General features: G+C 37.2%; 1 pseudogene; it reads left to right on the forward strand.

Moving 5' to 3' along the window:
- Window positions 1-19,944, forward strand: part of LOC136099480 (CAP-Gly domain-containing linker protein 4-like) — a 32,273-nt pseudogene that overhangs the window by 8,725 nt on the left and 3,604 nt on the right.

The following is a 19,944-nucleotide window of genomic DNA, read 5'->3' on the forward strand; positions in this document are numbered from 1 at the left end:
GCATTATTATGATCGTAAGTACTGGAATAAGAGTGTATTTAATTCTGTTTGAACACATCGATTAGCTTTTCTATGTTGTGCTACTCTTTTGTTGACCGAAACCCAGTTCTCTGAATTTGAACTAAGTTTCTGAGTGAGGTCTGACAGAGGTTTGCTTTTCTGGGGGCAGCAGGTCTGTTAACATAAACTTCAGTATTGTGAAGTGTAATTTTTTTTTTCTTCTATCAGATACTAAAATCCCTGTTTTTGATGGGTGACATGTTATTTACGTTAGAGATAAACAGGTAGTGTTGCTATATACTATAGTAGACATTTCAGCCCTTCATGATAAAAGGCAAAGCTTTCCTATGTCCTAATCTTAAGAAGAAAGACATCTACTAGTAAGTGTTCTGCTATGAGCCTTAGGGGTTTAATGTACATTATGGTTACACGTAAGCATGTGCATATTTTTGATGCCATTTAAATAAATCCCTGATGCACATTTTATGAAATTTGCTTTGTAGGTGATGTTGAAACCGCTGTAAAATTTGCGACGCAGCTTATTGATTTGGGTGCTGATAGCAGTTTACGCAGCCGCTGGACAAATATGAATGCCTTGCATTATGCTGCCTACTTTGATGTTCCAGAACTTATTAGAAAAATGCAAAGCCAAAAGGTAGGCATTGTTCCTTTTTCTTTCAGGTAGTTGTCTGTATTTTGTTACTGTGTTGAGCCTAAGCTGGTGGATAGTGGTCTTTAAGAGTGGGGTTTGTTTACCCATTATATTATATAAATATTTCTTGTTCTTTTAGTCAGCTTCATTGGTTCATTTTCTCCTACCATTATTTTTTGTTGTGGTTTAATGCACTGATTCCATTGCTGTTTTTTGAAGTTGATAAACTTGAGCTTTGTAAAAGATGATAGAGAAATATCTAATAGAATGGAAAGCAAACAGGTTAATTCTAAGCTGTTGAGGACTACAAGAATGTATGCAGAAAAACGATGATGTAAGTATTCTGGTGAATTCTTAGAGTTTTTAAGATGCCTTAAACATTGAGGAGTATGTTTGAAATGCTGGGAGAAGGGTAAAGGAGAAGTGGGAATTTGGCAATGATACGTGGCAAACTAGTGACCGAAGCAACTTTGACATGCTCATTTTTCCCACATCTTGGCTATCTAGAAGGTCATGTGTAAGAAACAGTTTGACTTTAGTGTTCGGCATAAATAAATGGTAACTTTTAGAATGATAATATAAAGGATTGGTAATTGGAGTCCTATTTACACTAATGCAAATGGAAATACAGAAATGGTTCTGAACCAGAACCATTAGTTCCTACTTTTGTCAAATATCAAAACCAGTAAGCAATTTTAATACTAAAATTGTACAAATGTTTCTTTGTTCCAATGAATATCCTTCTGATTGTGCTATTTTGCAAAATGATTAATTCCCTTTTTTACTAGTTGAAGCTAAAGACTGTCTCAAAATTCTGAAAAGGTGGTAGGTTTTTGGAGTACACAAGGGTTGCTTACCGTGTTGCGAGTCATCATGGAAATAATTGTTAAACAGAGCTGTTATTGGTGTGATGTGCTTAGGAGGTAATGTGCAGGTTGGTAACAAAAGACGAAACAACATCACATTTCAATAGTCTGGTCTCCATAATTTGCATCAGCAGATTAATTCTTCTTTCAGACCTCACTTGTATTTGGTGTTCTCGTCTCCTGTGCAGTGCCTACAGAAGGGATGGGGATTTGCTCAGATTTCCAAGGAAACTACTCTGGTTAAATGCTTTGCTTGTTGGTAACTCTTGGATCAGCAGATGATTTTTTTTTTTTTTTTTTTTTTAAGTCTCAGAAAATGCATAAAATGATTTGCCCTAGCTGTGACATGGAAACAATGGATGGTCTGAATTAACAGAAAGAATAATCTTAGCTCCATACTACATCAGGCAGTTTTCAGAGAAGGGAGCATGTACAGAGAAGGCAAAAGTGCCTTGGGTGGATTCATGCTGAACTGGAGAAAAAATGGTTGATGTATAAATAGCTCCTCAAGACAGTGCTGTACTGACTCTGAGGCACCCATTGTGAAACAGCTGGTACCACAGATGTTTCCTTTTCATTTACCGCTAAACTATGTCCTTTATGACATTCTGCAGTTAAATTCTTTATACAGATTTACTCCTCGATGGTTAGAATAGAGAGCTAATTTGATCTTAGATTTTTAAAGGTTTTAAATAGAAAAATTGTTAAAAGCTTAAGAATTAGAAATGTTGTGTGGTACCATTATGGAGTGACTGTAACCTGCATGGGTTGCTAATGACAGACTATTGCTGCATATTAATATTCCATAGATAGTTTGGGCATAGTTACTGGATAACATTTGATATATATGTGTTTCTTTTTGTCACATGGACTATGCCAACTTAGACATAGAACAAAGGTGTAAGAAAACAGGGTTTACAAACTCCAAGTGTGAAGCTTGCAAGTCTGAGGAAGTCATAGTAGTCTAATTTGAAAAAAACAAACCCATAAACCTATATATCAGTTACTTTTAAAAATAGGAGTATGTACAGCTGTTGCTGACTCAGCTGATGTTACTGATCAGCATCTCTGCAAACTGGTTCCTCCTATGTGTGCAGAAAATGCTTTGATAGCCTTATCAAACATGGAAGTTTCCAGTGGTTGTTTACAACTGCACAGCTTCTACTGAGTTTTAAACTGGCAATAGTTATTTGACATTTGATCTGTAAAAGGTACATTTGCATACGTAGCTGTGATGTCAATGCAGTCTTTTTTGTGCATGTGCCAATTAAATTTAAAATAGCTAAGTTTGTGTTCATACTGGTGCAACTGTAAAACTGTTAAAAATTTACCTTTGATCGTTATAAAATTCAGAATCAATCTTTTCTAGTGTATAAGGTTGACATATATATACACAGATGTATTTATCTGCCTTCTATATATGTTGATGCTTTATTTGCCCTCAAAATATTAATTTAGTATAACTATATAAGGATGTTGATACAGTTGGGATATACTTTATCACACTGTGAGAAAGGCTAGTGCTATTTGTGATAGAGACTGTAACTGGAAAATACCAGGAGACTGTACAACCCTGAGGTAGAAAGTTTTATGTTCCTCACCAGTATTTCAAATTGGAACATTATGTCTAAGACTTGTTGGCTTTTGGGTTGTGTATTAAATCAGTTGGCATTTTTAATAAATGGTCATATACATAATTGACTCAAATTGGCATCTCTTGCATAGTTTAGGAGAGGAGCCAAAGACTAAATAGGCATTAAAACTTCAATCTTATAGAACAGTAATAACTTCATAGCAGATTGAAAGATACATTGGAAACAATTGATGGAAATAAGTAGTATGCTAAATATCTTCTAGACAAATACAGTGCTCTATTTTCCAAACTATCAGTGCAAGACCTTTCAGAATGCAATTCTTTGAAAACAAATTATAAAAATTGCTAGCTCTTACTTTGTTCTTGGCCATTAGTAACTAAATCAATGTAAAGCAGAGGTGTAGTAAGCTTTTGCTTGCCCCACTACCTGCTCACAAAGGAAAACAACTGGATGAAGATGCCTCTCATTTTAAAATTTGATACCTAGAAACAATAAAATAGAAATATTTTCTGAAACACTAATTTACATGCAAACCTAAATTTACTAACTTGTTAATGTTGGCACAGTAGATTGGGTATCTTGATAGCAACATTTTTGCAGTTAAGTCATCAGTATTATAAAATGAATGAAAGGAAATGCTCATCTTCCAGATTGATTCATGGTGTGAATAAACAGATGCAGTTAAAGTTGATATTCTATGTAGAATCACTTCCTATATGCATTTGGTACATAACTAATGGTATCTGTATACATGTTAGCATAAACTGTAATAAATTAATGTCCTCTCAAACAATCTGTAGAGTGAAATGTTCACATAACACTTACATACCTCACATGTGATGTTTAATTGCAGATGTGGATGCCACCTGTAGTGATTTTGATTTTGGAACAGCTTTGCATATTGCTGCATTTAACCTGTGTACAGGAGCTGTCAAGTGCTTGCTGGAACATGGAGCAAATCCTGCCTTTAGGGTAAGGAGTTAGGCTGTAGATTCACCAAAAAGTGAATAAGTGGATAGACTGAACAGTCTGTGTGGGGTTTTGGTTAGCTGAAAGTATGTTACATGGAGTGATAGTGCCTCAGAAAAATTATTTGTAACTTTGTATGCTTTCTCATACTCTTGTGTTGAAGTTTGGCTTTGTGTCATGGTCTAGTTCAGTAGTTCAAATAGCTGTCAAGGTGTTCTTCTGTTTGTTGCTTGGACTTTCATTTGTTAATACTCCTTTGTGTCTTGCAACGGTTGTCACGGCAGTGGTGGATCTTTCAGAAATACAGCAGTGCACTCTGTGACTTCCAGAAACGCAGTGTATCGCTTAGCAGTGGACTTAGTCTTAGCATAAGGAACTGGTAATGAAGAAACATTAACTGCTTCACTTACTAACCAAATAATTGGCGTGAGTCATAGTATAAAATGCTGCTGTGTGTGTAGCCACAAATCTTGGCTTTTAGTGTTGTGGGTTTTTGTTGTTGTTGTTTTTTGGTGTTTTGTTTTTTTTTAGCATAGGCATTATTTCAGTTCTCCGTTTTCTTCTTTTTTTTTTTTTTAAATGAGAAATCATGGTTGTTTTAAAGCTATTCAAAAGCCATTATTTTATGTATCACTGATGGTATGAAATCTTCTGGAACATCATTGTTCATACAGTAGTTCTTCATGATAATTCAATCTAGATAATTTAAAAATGCTGTTTTTCTCCTTTGTTTCGTTACTATTGAGTGCATGTACATGTTTCAAATTCCATGGCAGCTGTATGTTTGAAAGGCTGTTGTCCCAGGGAGTGCTGGTTTGTAGTTGCACAAGCCTGAGCTGGTGAAGCTGCCCTTGAGAAAACCAGTCTGGTGCCATGGTGCCCACTTTTGCTGCCTTGCCTGTGCTTGGTCCCGTGCCCTGTGGTAACACAAAGATTTGCAGGACTGGTGTGACTGAAACAATCGCTCATGTGATGACTAAAAACTCAAAACAAGCTGCCAGCTCAACCTTAACCTGGCTATATCGTGGTTTTAAGGTACTGTGACTTGAATGGGGCTGAACTTTTACTTATGGAATGACTGTAGATTTTTAGAAAATGATAGGTATTTGATTCTTCAATCCCATGATAAAGCTCTGACCAGAGACAGTGTGTAGAGCTTGCTCATATGAGGACAGCAGTGTAAATGCTGAGTAAGGATGATAGTTTTCTAAGGATGAGACAGGGAGATTTATAGGGGCTCAGGGAAGGTTGAGCTTTCAGTCTGTTTTTTAAGGGAGCAAAGCAGACAGAGTCTTACTCTATGTCATTCCCTCATTGGGTTTCTGGTAATTTCTGAATCCAGGGGCTCAGCTGAGACAAATTTGGAAGACCAAGATAATTATGTTTCCACAGACTGTGAAAATTGGCAGATAGGTGAAGATCTGTTACTAATGCCTTCGCTGAAGAGATTGCGGGCAGAACTTGCCATCATAGCAGCCTGGCAGCCCAACACTGCACTTGCAGTCTGGCTGTGGCCTGGAGTTCGAGTTGTCTCCAGGTGAGCTGGTACTCCAGCAGCTCTGGCCAAGGGCCAGTCTCACCTGGGACACAGGGGAGTCACAGTCACTGCCTGCTGGGAATGGGAAGTGTTTGGAAAGGACTCTCTCCTGCATTCATCTCTGACACAATAGTCTATGTCTAAATCTGAACAGCTTTATTCAAGTATTTATATGAGATATCAACTTTGTATAGTCTGTGCATGCAATATGTATTAATTAAATTCTTACACTTGGAATAAGCCTCATCAAGGAATAAGCTATACACTGAGTAAAACTAAATTCTTTGGGAAGTATTGGCATTACAGTATTGGTATTACAGACTAGAATTCTTGTTTACTTTTCTAAATCTATGTTAAGTTACATGTATACATACAGGTGTGCTTTTCATGTGTTCTGAGTAGCAATAATGTTCTTTAAAGTAAAATTTCGGTAACTTAGCACTTTTGAAAATAAGTCACTGTAAATGCTAGTTTGTATATCTAAGGCTGTTTTGGTATCCTTCTGTGAAAATGTGGATGTTTTTATAACTGTTTATATTATCAAATATCTAATGAACTTCATAAGCTACTATAGTTTTGCTAACCAGGTGTATCTTTGTCACAAAACAAAGTCCTATGCTATGTTATGTTTCTACAGAATGACAAAGGGCAGATTCCAGCGGATGTGGTGCCTGATCCAGTGGATATGCCCCTGGAAATGGCAGATGCAGCAGCCAGCGCAAAAGAAATCAAGCAGATATTGCTGGATGCAGTGCCTCTCTCATGTGACATTTCAAAAGCCATGATTCCAAACTACGATCACGTCACTGGCAAGGCCATGCTTTTATCGCTTGGTCTGAAACTGGGAGATCGTGTTGTTATTGCAGGACAGAAGGTATGATAACCAGCCTGATACTACCTTCACGATTTCTAGACAGTCAATTTATTTACCCCTTTGGAGACATACCTCAAATTTGAGGGTGTAAAATACTTTATGGAAGGTATGAACTCTGTATGGCAGTAAGCATCTAGTTACAGATAGTAATAAGCTGAACAGTTATTTGTTACAGTCACTACTATGAAAAGCTGTTTTGAAGGGCACAGACTGCATTTTGTATCTGTAAACATTTTTTTAACAGTTCTCCTGTAGTACATCAATGTGGCTCAGATTTTATTAACATTTTTGGTGTCACATCAAAATGATGGTAAAATTTACAGATTACTTTGTGTGTTACCCAGCTTTCAGTTCTGAGTATGCATTTGTGAATTACCCCTGATAGTTTCCAGAAGGCAGTAAAAGAAAACTTTGATTCTGCTTCTGCTGTAGTAACCCAATTTCACTGGTGCAATGCAGCTAAAATCTTTGAAGCAATGCTGTGCCAACAGCGTTGTTATAATACGTGATTCTGTGCAAGTGTAAGAATGTAGCTAATTCTGGTACAGCTCCAATGTGAATAGCTTTTAAGAAGCTACTTTGCTAGACACATTTTAAAAAATGTATTTGCAAAATGCAACATTGATATTGCAGTTAGTAGTCACACCTTTTATTTGTTCTGATGGCAAGGGCTCTGAAATGAATTAGGAATGCCAGAACTCTTTTGAAGATTTCAAATATTTTTCTGGTAAATACGGAAGGCATTTGTGAGCAAAATTTGTTTGAGTAGCTTTAATAAGTTTTCTAGCCTAACTTCAGATTTGTAATTGTCACAACTGAAGTGTTCTACAGTGAACCACACCGAGAGCACGAAGCAGCTTCCGTTCTGTATTGTCATTTGGTGTGTTCTTGAAACTGGGTAAGGAAAAGTAAAGGAATCAGTAACTATGCAGAATGCATTCTAACTGAAGTACATACAGGAAGGCGCTTATTCTTTAAAGGCAGTGGTTTTAAGAAGTTGTTGGAGGCTGTTTTTCTGTTGGCAAAGGCCAGCAGGGCTTTCCAGTTTTTTTAAGGGAACCAAAACTATGATTGTGCTTTTTGGTCTTCCTTTTCCACCTCTGCTTTCCTCTCTTCCTGTCTTTGTATGTGAGGAGTGGTTCTGCATTACTCCCACATTGTTTCCCACTCCCTTTCTCCATTTGTCCAAATGAATATGTGGATCTCAGCCCTGTCTTCCCCTCCCCTTTTATACTCACAAATGCAGGGTAGAGCAAAAGTGTGAACAGGATGATGAAAATGGTGCCCGATTCTTGATGTCCTCTTGGATCAGTTCTCATTTCCAGAATACAGGAGCGGGGATGAGGGCGCTGGGATGGCAGTATTTTTACGAGCAATATTTACGGATTCCTGTGCTCATTCCTGCTTCTGCAGTCTCCTAACGTATCAGCTGTAATGAAGCTTGAAAGCCATGCACAGCAGATGCCAGAGGGAAAATGGATTCCTCTCTCGATTCCTACTGTGCCTGTCATTCTAGTTGTCTTACAGGGTAGGAAGCTGTGTAAGCACGTGTTTGTGTATGTGATTTGAGGTCCCTTCAGCTTCACAGGCTCCTGCTGTTGCTAGATTATATCTTATCAAACCGACATTCAATGAAAATGCAAGTGCAGGGAAACTAACAGCTGGGAGAAAACTTCCTCCTGTTCCTGGCCCGTTTCTCCTGTGCGAGATATCCTTTGCTCCTTGCTTGCACAAGTCCTAGGGCTTGTGCAAAATTGGAGCGTCAGCTTTGCCAACTCCATCTCCTGTTTCAGATGCCTGCTGCTCTTGTTCCTCTGCCCAGTACGTGCCCTTTGGCTGGTGCCTGGAGAGTAGAGGAATCTGTTGGGCCGCTTGGCCAGGCTTCCTCTGGCTGAATTTGATCTGTGCTTGTACTTGGGCCTGAAAACATCTAGGTCTAGATTAGTGTGATGTACTTGCCTATAACAATCAAGTTTAAAAGAGACCTTCAGAGTAAAAGAAGAATAGGGTCCGGATCACGTTTATTTCTTTACAGAACATTAAGAAAGAGTAACTGGAAGTTTTTGTAGTAAAGAAAATAAAGGGTTTCTGTCTTTGTAATATCTGAGGGTGGATTGGACAGTGCAGTCATGGTAAAAGTGAACTAATAGTATTAAGGTCACATGAGGTAAATGAAAACTGAGCAACTGAAAGATCAAAGGTTTTTATTACTAAAACTAATTTAAAAATCAAATATAAAAATGAATTTAAATCTGTGCTAAATGCACCTCTGTTAGTTATTCCTCCTCCGTTTGGATGAAGTGTGTGAGCTTATAATGCATATTTGTGGAGACTGAGGCCCACTGGCAGGACTGGTCTGTCTTGATATTCTTGATATACTTATCTGTTCAGAGTCTATATAGTATATATTGCAACAGCAAAAAATGTTAGAACATTTCCTGCCTTTTTAAATTTTTTTCCATCATACAGATGGAATAAAAGATTTTTGAATGTTTTCCAAAGAAAAAAATTAAGTATGCTCTGAAGTTTACCCTTTAACCTTTGCAATATATATAAGAATACATATGTGTTTATATTTATACACACAAATATATATTTATGGAGTTTTTAATCTAGTATTTCCATGGAATGTCCAGTTCAGCAAGACACCCAGTTGTGATTCTGGAACTATTGTCGTGGAAGGCACTGGAAGTAAAACTTCTAGTTAGACATATACTGCTGTATCTTACTGACTTGGAGCTGTATTGTACAGTAGTGGTGTCTCATTGTTGCCTGTTATGAGATCTGTCAATAACCTCTGCATTTGTTTGATACAAAAATATATGCAGAAAAACTAATGCGTTTTGGAACATGCAGTGGCTGGCATCCAAAGATAGGAATGTCAATAATCAAGGGAGATTGTTATGTTTGCGTTTCTCTGTTCTGGTTGAAAGCTTGGTGGTGACTTGCTTTCTTCTTTGTAGTCTAGACTATGTCCTCGTGGACAATAAGTTTTTAGCAAAGTCATTCTATGTTGATGCTTTTGCTTTAGGTTGGTACATTAAGATTTTGTGGCACAACAGAATTTGCCAGTGGCCAGTGGGCTGGCGTGGAGCTGGATGAACCAGAAGGAAAGAACAATGGAAGCGTTGGAAAAGTCCAATACTTCAAGTGTGCACCGAAACGCGGTATGACCTTCAATATTTTTCTTTAAATTATTTTGAAACCTGAATTTAAAAAAAGTATTGGAAGATATGAGAGAATAAATACAGATAATGGATTGTGTTTCTTTTCTTCTTTGTAGTGCTTGCTTTGTTTGTTTTATTGATTCTTTTAGCTGCGTGTAGTTTTTTAGCTGCAACTATTTGCAAAACGACTCAAACAACCAACTAGTCAAAATTTCCTGTTACTTCTTTGAAAGTGTAAGGTAATAGTCTTTCTTGTTTTCCCATCTGTATTGTTGACGCTATTTGTTTGTGTTGTAACAGTAATGGCCCATGTTTCTTTACCTGTTTTGTCTTCCTTTTAATTTAAGAGGCTCACACTTGTAGCTGTTTTCTAACAGCTTTCTAACTTCCAGTTTGAGGTATTTCAATTGGTATTTCACAGATATACAAAGTCTTGCATTTTGTAACAGTGGAGACTGAATGTTACTATTAGGACAAAAAGGAGATTCTAATCGATAGTTTTACTGCCTTCCTGAATTACTCTGTTCAAGTTTCTTGATAAGTCTCTTGGTTTCACTGTTCCTTTGAGGTAGTTCTTCCTACCCTGCAAGTGCTTCAGCAGCATAACAAGCTGAACAAAACCCAAACTTAATGGTGTAAGAGATAGTAGCTGGAAAGTTTTGTTACATTATTTTTACTCCTGATTTTTTTTTTGGCACATCCGATTTTCTCTCCAGGTATCTTTGCACCTCTTTCTAAAATAAGCAAAGCTTCCGATCGCAAAAAAAGCTCTTTACGAAGTTCTTCCACGCGGTCTTCACCTTTGGTCAAATCCAAGAAAATAGACGTGACGCACATAACTTCCAAAGTGAACTCTGGTGGGTATTTACTTGTGTGTTGAGACAGGATAGAAGGATACTAATGTTCAAGAATTACCACCAATCTTATAAATTTTGATATTAAAATACTTGTTTGTTTTTAGTTCGTCACTTGGGATGAGAAGTTGATATTCATTAGCTATGTGTTCTCATTCACTAGCCTTTAAACCGGCACTGGAAGGAGATGGTGTGTAGTCGCTTAGTGATTATAGTGGTCTGATGTACTATAAGAAGTTCTAGTCTTTATAGACTAGACTTTATAGTCTGTTAAAAAAAAGTTCAACGTTTATTCTCAAGCCTTTAAAGTTAATTTTTGATTGACTGTGATATTAGTTAAATGTCTAAACTTAATGTGATTTCATTTATTAAGATCATCCTGGGTCATTTGAAACTTCTCACTGAAATCAGTGAAAATCTAGAAACTAATCTATGACAATTTTATGTATAGAAATTGAAGAAATGTAGTTTATTTTCTGGCAAAATGGTCAGGGAACTATTTAACGGATTGCATTTTATCTGCTAATTAATTTATCTGAGTAAGACCAGAGGGGAATTAGAAGAGAAAGATGTCCTTGTAATAAGGCTTTGGTCTACTCATTGGAGTTCTAGGCTCAGTCTCTGGTTTAGTCTTTTAGTAGTTAATTCAAATTATTCAATCCTTCTGAATTCTCTTCTTGTGAAGGAAGAATGCTGCATCTTTTCTCACCTGTTTAGGTTCCCAGGTGTTTGGAGTTCAGGCTCTTTCCTGCTCTGTACAGTGCCCACCATGCATAGCCTGGCCCCATGTCTGGCTGGTTACATGATGATGCCATTAAGCATATTACATTAGCATTTCTTTTCCCTTCCAAACCCTGTTTAGGTGACATGCTAAGGGATGGAAGATATGCACACATTCTCATGGAATTTACTCAAGCACCCTAAAACACTCTGCTCTTTACCAGTGATATGCAGGGCACAGAGAGAATGTGCCAGGCTGGTAGAAAAGATGGGTTTTGGCAGCATTTTGGATGACTTGTGTAACTCTTCCCTACATAGATTGAGGGGGAAGCAAGCCCTAATTATGTGTATTTACATTTAGCACAAGATTTAAGCTATTTATGAATGGATATCCTGCATAAAAAGCTTCTCAGAAAAATGAGGAGCGGATCTGAGCTGACTTTTCTATTTAGTATTTTTCAATGGTTGATTCAGTTTATTGTGAACTGATTGTAACTCACTAATCTAAAATGGAAAGCAGCACTGTTTCCTTTGTCACAGACAGCGTGTTCCGGGCAGTTTCTGTCACAAAGGTGCGTTTGTGTCTTTGTAAATTTTAAACATTTGATGCTTGCTTTAGGTAAAAAATCAGTGAGTTATGCATCATCTGCCCAGCAGAGTTACACCCACTAACAGTCATCTGGAAGCTGCCGTTTATAAGATGTTCTTGTGTTGAAATTTCCATTAGCATTTAATGTGCCTGGCTGATCCACAGGCTGGAGTGGGAGGATAAGGCTGCAGAGGCAGAACTTTGTTTTGCAGCGTTTACATCCATCTCCATATTACATTTATTTCTCTTAAACTTCATCCCTGCGATACACTGGTTTGCAATGATCCAAGAAAAAATAATACGCTTTTTTCAGCTTATAATCATATCTACAAAGTAAAATATAATACTGTATATGATTTTCAAATTCGATTTGTTTCTACTGGATTTGAACAATCCATCAAATTGATGATAATAGGTCTTTTTCATGTTTTTAGAAAAAGGATTATTGTGATCAAATTGAGAAATATGTTATCTGTCACAAACACTAGTTTTTAGCTCTGATGCCTTAATGGCTAAACTATACAATTTTTGAAAATATAATAGATTTGTGAACTACTTCACTCCCTGTAGCTGAATTAAGCTGAGAGAAATAGTTACATAAAAAAGATACGATTTTTCTTTCATGATGGGAGAGGATTCATCATAGATAAGCTTGTTCTTCATTGAGTTAGGGTAGGAAACTGTCAGAAATGCAAAATGACTGTTCACAAATTATAACTTTGTGGCAATACTAGTTCACATGCATATCACAACATTTCTGCTCTAAGAGATGCTATTGCCATACTTCAGTATTTGTAGACAGCCTGAAGATTTGATCTCTAAACTTTTATGCATAATCTTTAATGCAGAAATTGCGAAATTAATCCTAGTGAATAGTATACCTTAAGTACTATGAAAGTGTATGTTGCATATATAATAAATATAAATGTTTCAAAAATTTAAGTAAAGCTCCTTCAATATAAACATTAATAATTTTCAGATAATTTGTTTATTGTTGGTCAAGATAGTTTGCACTGGTTTAATGTGTTAAGGGGTTTAAACATTTGTGCTTATCCATCAGAACAATTTTGCAGTCTTGTCTTACCCATTTATCAAGAGTCTAAGAAATTGTACGGTTCTGTCTGTTTTATCCATGCATCCGCTCATCTGCAGATCTGTCAAATGTTTGTTGTGTATGACTTACCTGTAAAATTATTTTTCATTGTTAGGATGTATATATTTAATTGTATATATTATTTTTTATAGGATTAAATATGCCAAAAAAAGACAGTGCTTCTGAAACCAACTTTATGACTCCTAAAAGGGGCAAAGCTGTACCTGCAAAAGACGGTAATGAAATTTTTAAAACTTTTTTAACATCTTGAGAAAAATTTTGAGTAGACCAGAGGAAGTATTATTACTGCCATACCTCTGAAAAAGTCCTTTATCTATAGGAAAGAGTTTCCCTGCCTGTCTGTATTCAAGTCCCAAGCACGCTGTACACATTTATTTTCCCAGGAGCAAGAGTAATTTGTGTGGGTGTTTGGCTGGCGTTCTGTGTTGGTTTGATAACAGCTTTGGTCCATATGTGTGGCCAAGAATATTGACAAGCCCTTAGAGCTGAAAGGTGTCTCGTAGTGAATGATTTTCCAGAGGATCTGCAGAGTTACCTTCTAGGGTTTCTGAGGGGAGGAGACCTTTTGCCCTGTGTCGTTACTGCCTAGATTTTAATGAAGAGTCGTGCACATCTTCTGTTGGAATTTTTTTTCTCTCCTGTATCTGTATGTTCACACTTGTATTATAAAGTGTTGTCATCTAACAGTACTTAACAGTCTTGGCATTGTATCATGGAAGCCTCATAATAACGAACTTCAAATATGAAAAATGAAACTCTAGCATTTTCAAAAGTTCCTTTTACATACAAATCATCCTCTGCAATTATCTAGTTTCAGAATGGGATAGTGACTTCTATTGCATCAGTATGTTGTTTGCCAAATGAAAACATAAAGGGACGTCGCTTTCAGGGCTGTCTTTAACGAATTGTAACAATCCGGTTTCCTTTGAGGTTTTCTCTTTAGAATCATACTATGAATGTTGGTAAAAGCAATATTTCTTTGAATAACTTGAAGTGTGAATTTCAGTATACCTTCTTTGAAGAAAAGCATCTTTTTATATCCTCTGTCAGTGAGCAGTTGTAAGGAAGAGACTTGGGCAAGAGGCTAGTGTAAGGTATTTAAGTACTGTCCAATCAGGTACTTTTTCAGAGGTGAGCTAGAAAACTTGTGTAGACAGAGGTTTCCAACATTTTGTTCATGGAGGGCGCTTAATGGCTTGGTCTTCAGGTTCTGGTCATGCGATGAAAATAATTGGCAGGATAGTGTCTGTGTTTGATGGATATATGATATCTGCAATTAATAGGACTCCAAAGGCTTCACAGGCTGTAAGTGATGTGAAGCCTCATTTTGTGATTTAGTGGTTTAGCTGATACTGCTATAAAGCAGGTGCAGAACCTTTAGAAAAATCCAACTTAGAAAGTAGTTCAGCTTGGGGTTTTCCTGGAGTTTGTGCTGACTCTGTTGTGTGGTGTTTGTTTGTTTGTTTTTAAACAAACTCCCCAGAAACCCTTGACAAATTGGAAAAACTCTTGGGGGGATGGTGGGGAGGGAAAAAGATGGAGAGGAGTAAGGCCAACTACAAAGTTCTGGAGCAAGGCTGAAACAGTCAACTCTATAAATACACCCTGGAAATGATATGCCCAGTAATAATTCTGCATAAAAGGACCTGGAGATACTGAGGATTACAGGGTAAACGAGAGTCATCTATGCTGTCCCGTTGCAAAAGGGGAAGCACACTGCGATGGGCTGTCAGCCATGAGGTAATGCAAAGTGACCTGGATGCTTCACTTGGCACAGGTAAGGTCTCTGCTAGGATACAGATCTAGCTTTAAATACCACATTTCAAAAAGATGCGAGTCATCTGGAGAGAATTCAGAGAAGCCACCACAGTAACTGGAGATATAAAACATGACTTAGGAGTAGAGACTGTTGGAATTGTGATTGTGTGATTAACAACATGTGTAACAAGAGTAAGAAATCTTGAGCTAAAACTGTGGTAATTTAGGCCTTTATATTAGGGGGGAAAAAAAATCCCTTGAACAGTGTAGATAATGATGTGGTGAAATATATTGCTGACAAGTCCTGAGATCGCCCTGATGGGAGATTTTTAAGAACAGGTCAAACACTCGCTTCTCAGGAGTGAGCTAACAAACAGGTGTTTTGCCTGATGAAGAGAAGTAGATTGTAAGACCTGCTGAAGTCCCTTTTGTTCTTCCTTCTCCTGCCCCATGATTTCCTACAAAATTAAGCATCTCAATGGCTGGTTTAGTTTCAGCAGCTTTTGTTACACTCATGTAAAAGTGCTTGGTGATGGTCTGACCTCCAGTGAATCCATTACTGGACTGACTTTTAAATATGGACTTGCAGTATGTGTTCACAAACGCAGGTGAATATTTATATAATACCTTTGACTTGAAGGTTGCCTGTTTAGTCACCAATCATTTAGTAATTTGCATTTTCTTCATTGTAGGACAGCTGCAGCCAATATCTCAGTCTTTAGATTGATATCTCCAAGTACCTAAGCTTTTGCTTTGACCCACTGAATTTACTGTTCTGCAGTTCTTTACTGTTTTGCCAAACTGAAGGATTAAAAAATTGAACATGTTAACTCTTTTGCTTTGTGAAACCTAAAGTATTAAGCCTCTCAGAATGCTGAAAACCTCTATAAGCCATAGAATCATAGACTACCAGGTTGGAAGGGACCACAAGGGTCATCTGGTCCCAGCTTTCTTGGCAAAAATACTGTCTAGAAAAGATGGCTCAGCACCCTGTCCAGCGGCAACTTAGAAGTGTCTGGTGTTGGGGAATCCACTGCTTGCCTGGGGAAATTATTGCAAAGGCTGATTGTTCTCATAGTGAAAAATTTCCCTCTTGTGTCCCATCAAGATCTCCCCAGGAGTAACTTTTATCCAATACTATCTAAATTTTTCACATTGAGAAACTGAGGCCTAGGCATGCCTTCCTGAGGGTAGGAAAGGGAGGAACTGGGGAGAGCCTTGAAAAGGAAGGAGGAAAGCTGAACATAAATCTTATCAGACAGTTTAGACATCAGGGTTTGCAAATGCAGATAAAAGTGATTTATTTCCCATTCTTACTTTAGAGTACAGTTTTTAATATTAATACAGGATGTAATGGAATATAGTAGGCTTTAATCCAGACAATAATTCACTCACATAATATCACCTTCCTTCTACTTCTCATCAAATCTTTAATAGGCTGGATGCTGAAAGTGTGGTGGTGTGATCTCTTATTAGTAAGGCTCCCATATTTTAATAAATTTGCTTGGGACTATTTAGAACTTTTGCAGAGTGAAAAAGAATGGGCTTTTGGAGACCTCTTCCAGCACTCAGCTATCACCGTATTCCTGAGGCTGGGTGAGGTGCACCTGTCTCATTCCTGACAGGTGTTTGTGTAAGTGCTGCTTAACAACTTCTAGTTTTGGCTCTTTAGTCTGTATTCTGCCCACCACAGAGAACAGATAACGTCCTTCATACAGAAGCTTTCCCTTCTGCTTCATCTGTCCTTTTCCAAAAATGATCTCTGAAGGACTATTTCACTTCTGTCTTTTAGGTTTTCCTGGGTACAGCAGCTCTTCCTCTTCTACTACCTCCTTGGAAGGCAAACAGAATTACTCCAAGAAGTGAAATGCAACTAGCAGCAATAAAAAAGCAGTGACTAGAGTCTCTTCTGCCTCATCTAAAATTAGTGCTGGTATGGTCTGTTTTACTGAGGTGTATTTTGACAGGTGGGAGTTTACTGCTGTAGTGAATACTTATGTAGAACTACTTCTGCTGTTTCAGAATCTGAGATAGTTCAGGAAAGACACCTGGGAGGTAGTTTAACCATAAACTTGAGTTGGGCAACTCAAAAAAAGGTTTTAGCACACATTCAAGAGGAAAAAATGTTTTTATAGCTGGTCACTGTGCCTTTCAACTGCAGAGAAAAGGCTGTAGTCCACAGTTCATGAGGAAGCAAAGCAATTCCTTGTCTAAGCAAAATTTGCGGTATGTTGCCATGGGTTAAAGGTACACTACATTAAAGATAGATACTGTTTACTAATCCTTTGGCTCACTATGTAAGTATTTTTAAAATTTTAAAGATATAATGTCACTAATTGCAGATCTTGTTCTTCTGTTGAACAGGGTTGTATAGTTCTCTTGCTACAAGAAAAAATCGTTTTGATGAAGGAGAAATTCAGGTTGGAGACAGAGTGCTGGTGGTTGGACAGAGAACAGGCATTGTTAGATTTTGTGGGATGACAAAATTTGCACCAGGTATTTGCAATAGTCTTCGCGTATGTTGTAGAATCAATATGGAATAACCTATATGTGAGCACGTGAACATTAAGAGAACTCCATCTTTTTCCTCACTCCCTCCAAAACAAATATCTAAATTTACTGTGTTGTTTCAAAGTTCTTCCTTCCTCTTTCCTAAATTTAATTGATTTTTTTTTTTTAACTTAATGTAACTGCCAGGAAAAATAATGGTTTTAAATATGACTTTTTACTTGTCCACTAACTTATCTTAATCAGGAGAAATATTTTGATGTTGAAATTGTAGGTATTGTTACAAAGCTTTCTGAAAATCCTCAGTTTAGGCTCCGAAGTGGTATATAGTTTATTGAAAACACATGCCTTTACTCCTTACTTATTGTAGTAAGTCTTTTTGAGACAGCTCCTCTCTTGCAATACTGGTGCTCATACCATGTCTTATACATGTCTCATCCTTATCATTTTAGCATCTTTAAGAGGGTAATTGTGAACGTTTAAATCTTAACTAAGAAGTGTTTAGGTCAGACAGATGAGCAGTTACGAGCATCTCAAAAAGCCCCAAACTGCCATTCTCTCATCCTTCTCCCTTTCAGTTCCTCCCTCCCTTACCCTTGCTAAAAACCACACTGCAGTGAAAGCAGGTGTTTTCAGATGGAATTGCATTATTCTGAATTATGGAAACTGATTTATGAATACTAATTTTTTCCAACTGAAGTCCATGTTCTTTAAGTCCTTATCTAAAATCTTGCAAGAGTAATGCAAAACCAGTTGGTATTGGTGTAAGTGCCTAGTTTAAATGAGGGTCATTTGATTGATACGTGAGCGGCAATACTCTGTCTTGACACTTTGTGGCATCAATATTTAAAACAAAAGAAGAAAAAGTTAGAATGACAGAATGTGAGATTGTGGTACAAACTACATACTTTTTTCATTCTTGCCCCTTTCCCCAGTTTCATTGTAGGCAAGTCTTTGCTTAAGATATTGCAGTTAACTGATTCTACACTTCCATGTGATCATTCTTACCTTCGTGTTGTTACTTAAAAAGTAAACAATGAGAAAAGGATTGCTTTTCCAAATTTACTGTAATAAGCGTAAAATCAGAAAGCTGTTGGACAATGTGAGTCTCCTCCCTCTCCCTCCAAGTTAAGAAATTATTTTTTTTTTTTTTCCTAGAAAAACATGGTACTGTAAGAAGTGAGGATGGAAAGATCACAAGTCTTCACCATTTGCAAAACCAGAAATTTATAGCAAATGTAACAGATGCATTTTTAAGTATTTCAATTTTAATGTGGATCAAAGCTCTGGAAGTTACCTAAATTTAATTTCTTTTTACTGCAATGCAGGTCTTTATTTCATTTGGAAAACAGGAAGGGAACAACACCTGACATTCTGAGCCCTTCTAATTGATAAGCTGTCAGCCCTGAGTTTCTTGGGCTGCTAATTACAATTACCATTTTATCCAGTGCCTTAGTACCAAGTGACTTGAATTAAATTTTGAGTCTTTTGGGGATGGATAGCATAAGGACTGCTAATGGAGTATGAAATTTAGCACCTTTACATAATTAGCTCACATTTATCACAGGTTATGAATGATCAAGCTTATTACCATCTTGATGCCTGCTCAGTGTTCTGTACGAGATGAATTGCTGGGCAGGTCTGGTTCTTACACCCTTCTCCCAAAATCATACAACCAGCCTTGCAATTTGTGTTAATTAAAACTTGCTAGATGGAGAGAAGGAATGAATTAATATCAAAACTTTAATTTTACTGTTGATGATCTCAGATGAGGCATAAACCGTGTGGTCAGAGGATTGGAGAGGAAAACCTGAACCACTGCTGCTCTTTGTTCTCGTCTCCTTTTTTGTCAAATGGCCACTGTTACATTCAGCAACATTCTGTTTGCCTTTAGTACGTATATCAAGGGGTTTACCTTTTCTGCATTAAATCAAATGTCAATAATTTTCTTGAAAGCAAACAAAAATGCAGAGATAATTCTCTTTAGGTTATGATATGCGTTTTTGCATAGTTACATAGATGATAATAATAATAAATATATATATTACAACTCTTAATTTCTAACTAGAAACCATTTTCCTTGATGTGGATAAATGCCAACAGCACCAGCTATCTAGATGAAGAAAAGCCCGTGGTGTTTTGTTCGAAATACTGTGGTTTTACTGTTTTGAAATGTAGGATTCTGGTGCGGAATTGAGTTGGACAAGCCTCACGGGAAGAACGATGGTTCTGTTGGAGGCGTTCAGTACTTCAGTTGTCTTCCCAGATATGGTATATTTGCACCACCATCTCGTGTGCAGAGGTAAGCACTGACGCTGTTGTAATGTTTGTGTCGCCAAACGCTTTCTTAATACGTTTCCAGTGAGAAACATTTTGTAGCAGAAATGGAAGAAACAAATGTTTTCTTCTGTTGATGAAAGTTTATAGCATCCATTAAAAAACTAGTAGGTTTTAGATCAGCTTTTTTAAAGCAGATTAGAAATGCAGCTCCCTATTTCTCTTGCAACCTGTTCAGGTATTTTCAATCCAGGGCCTCCATTTCTGATACATTCTGTGTTCATTAAATCTTAGTTCCATAACCCAATCCTGATGCATTAAGCTGAATTTGGTTATAAAAGGAGGTTGCCTTGGACATGAATGGAAATGCTGTTCTCATTCCAGATAACTGCACTAAGCATCCACCACTTCGTAGTCTCTTTGTGAGGTTTCAGGAAGAACATTTGAGGAGTACCATGCTTTTT

This window comes from Patagioenas fasciata, chromosome 3 (assembly GCF_037038585.1).
Source record: "Patagioenas fasciata isolate bPatFas1 chromosome 3, bPatFas1.hap1, whole genome shotgun sequence".
In the NCBI taxonomy this organism is placed as follows: domain Eukaryota; kingdom Metazoa; phylum Chordata; class Aves; order Columbiformes; family Columbidae; genus Patagioenas; species Patagioenas fasciata.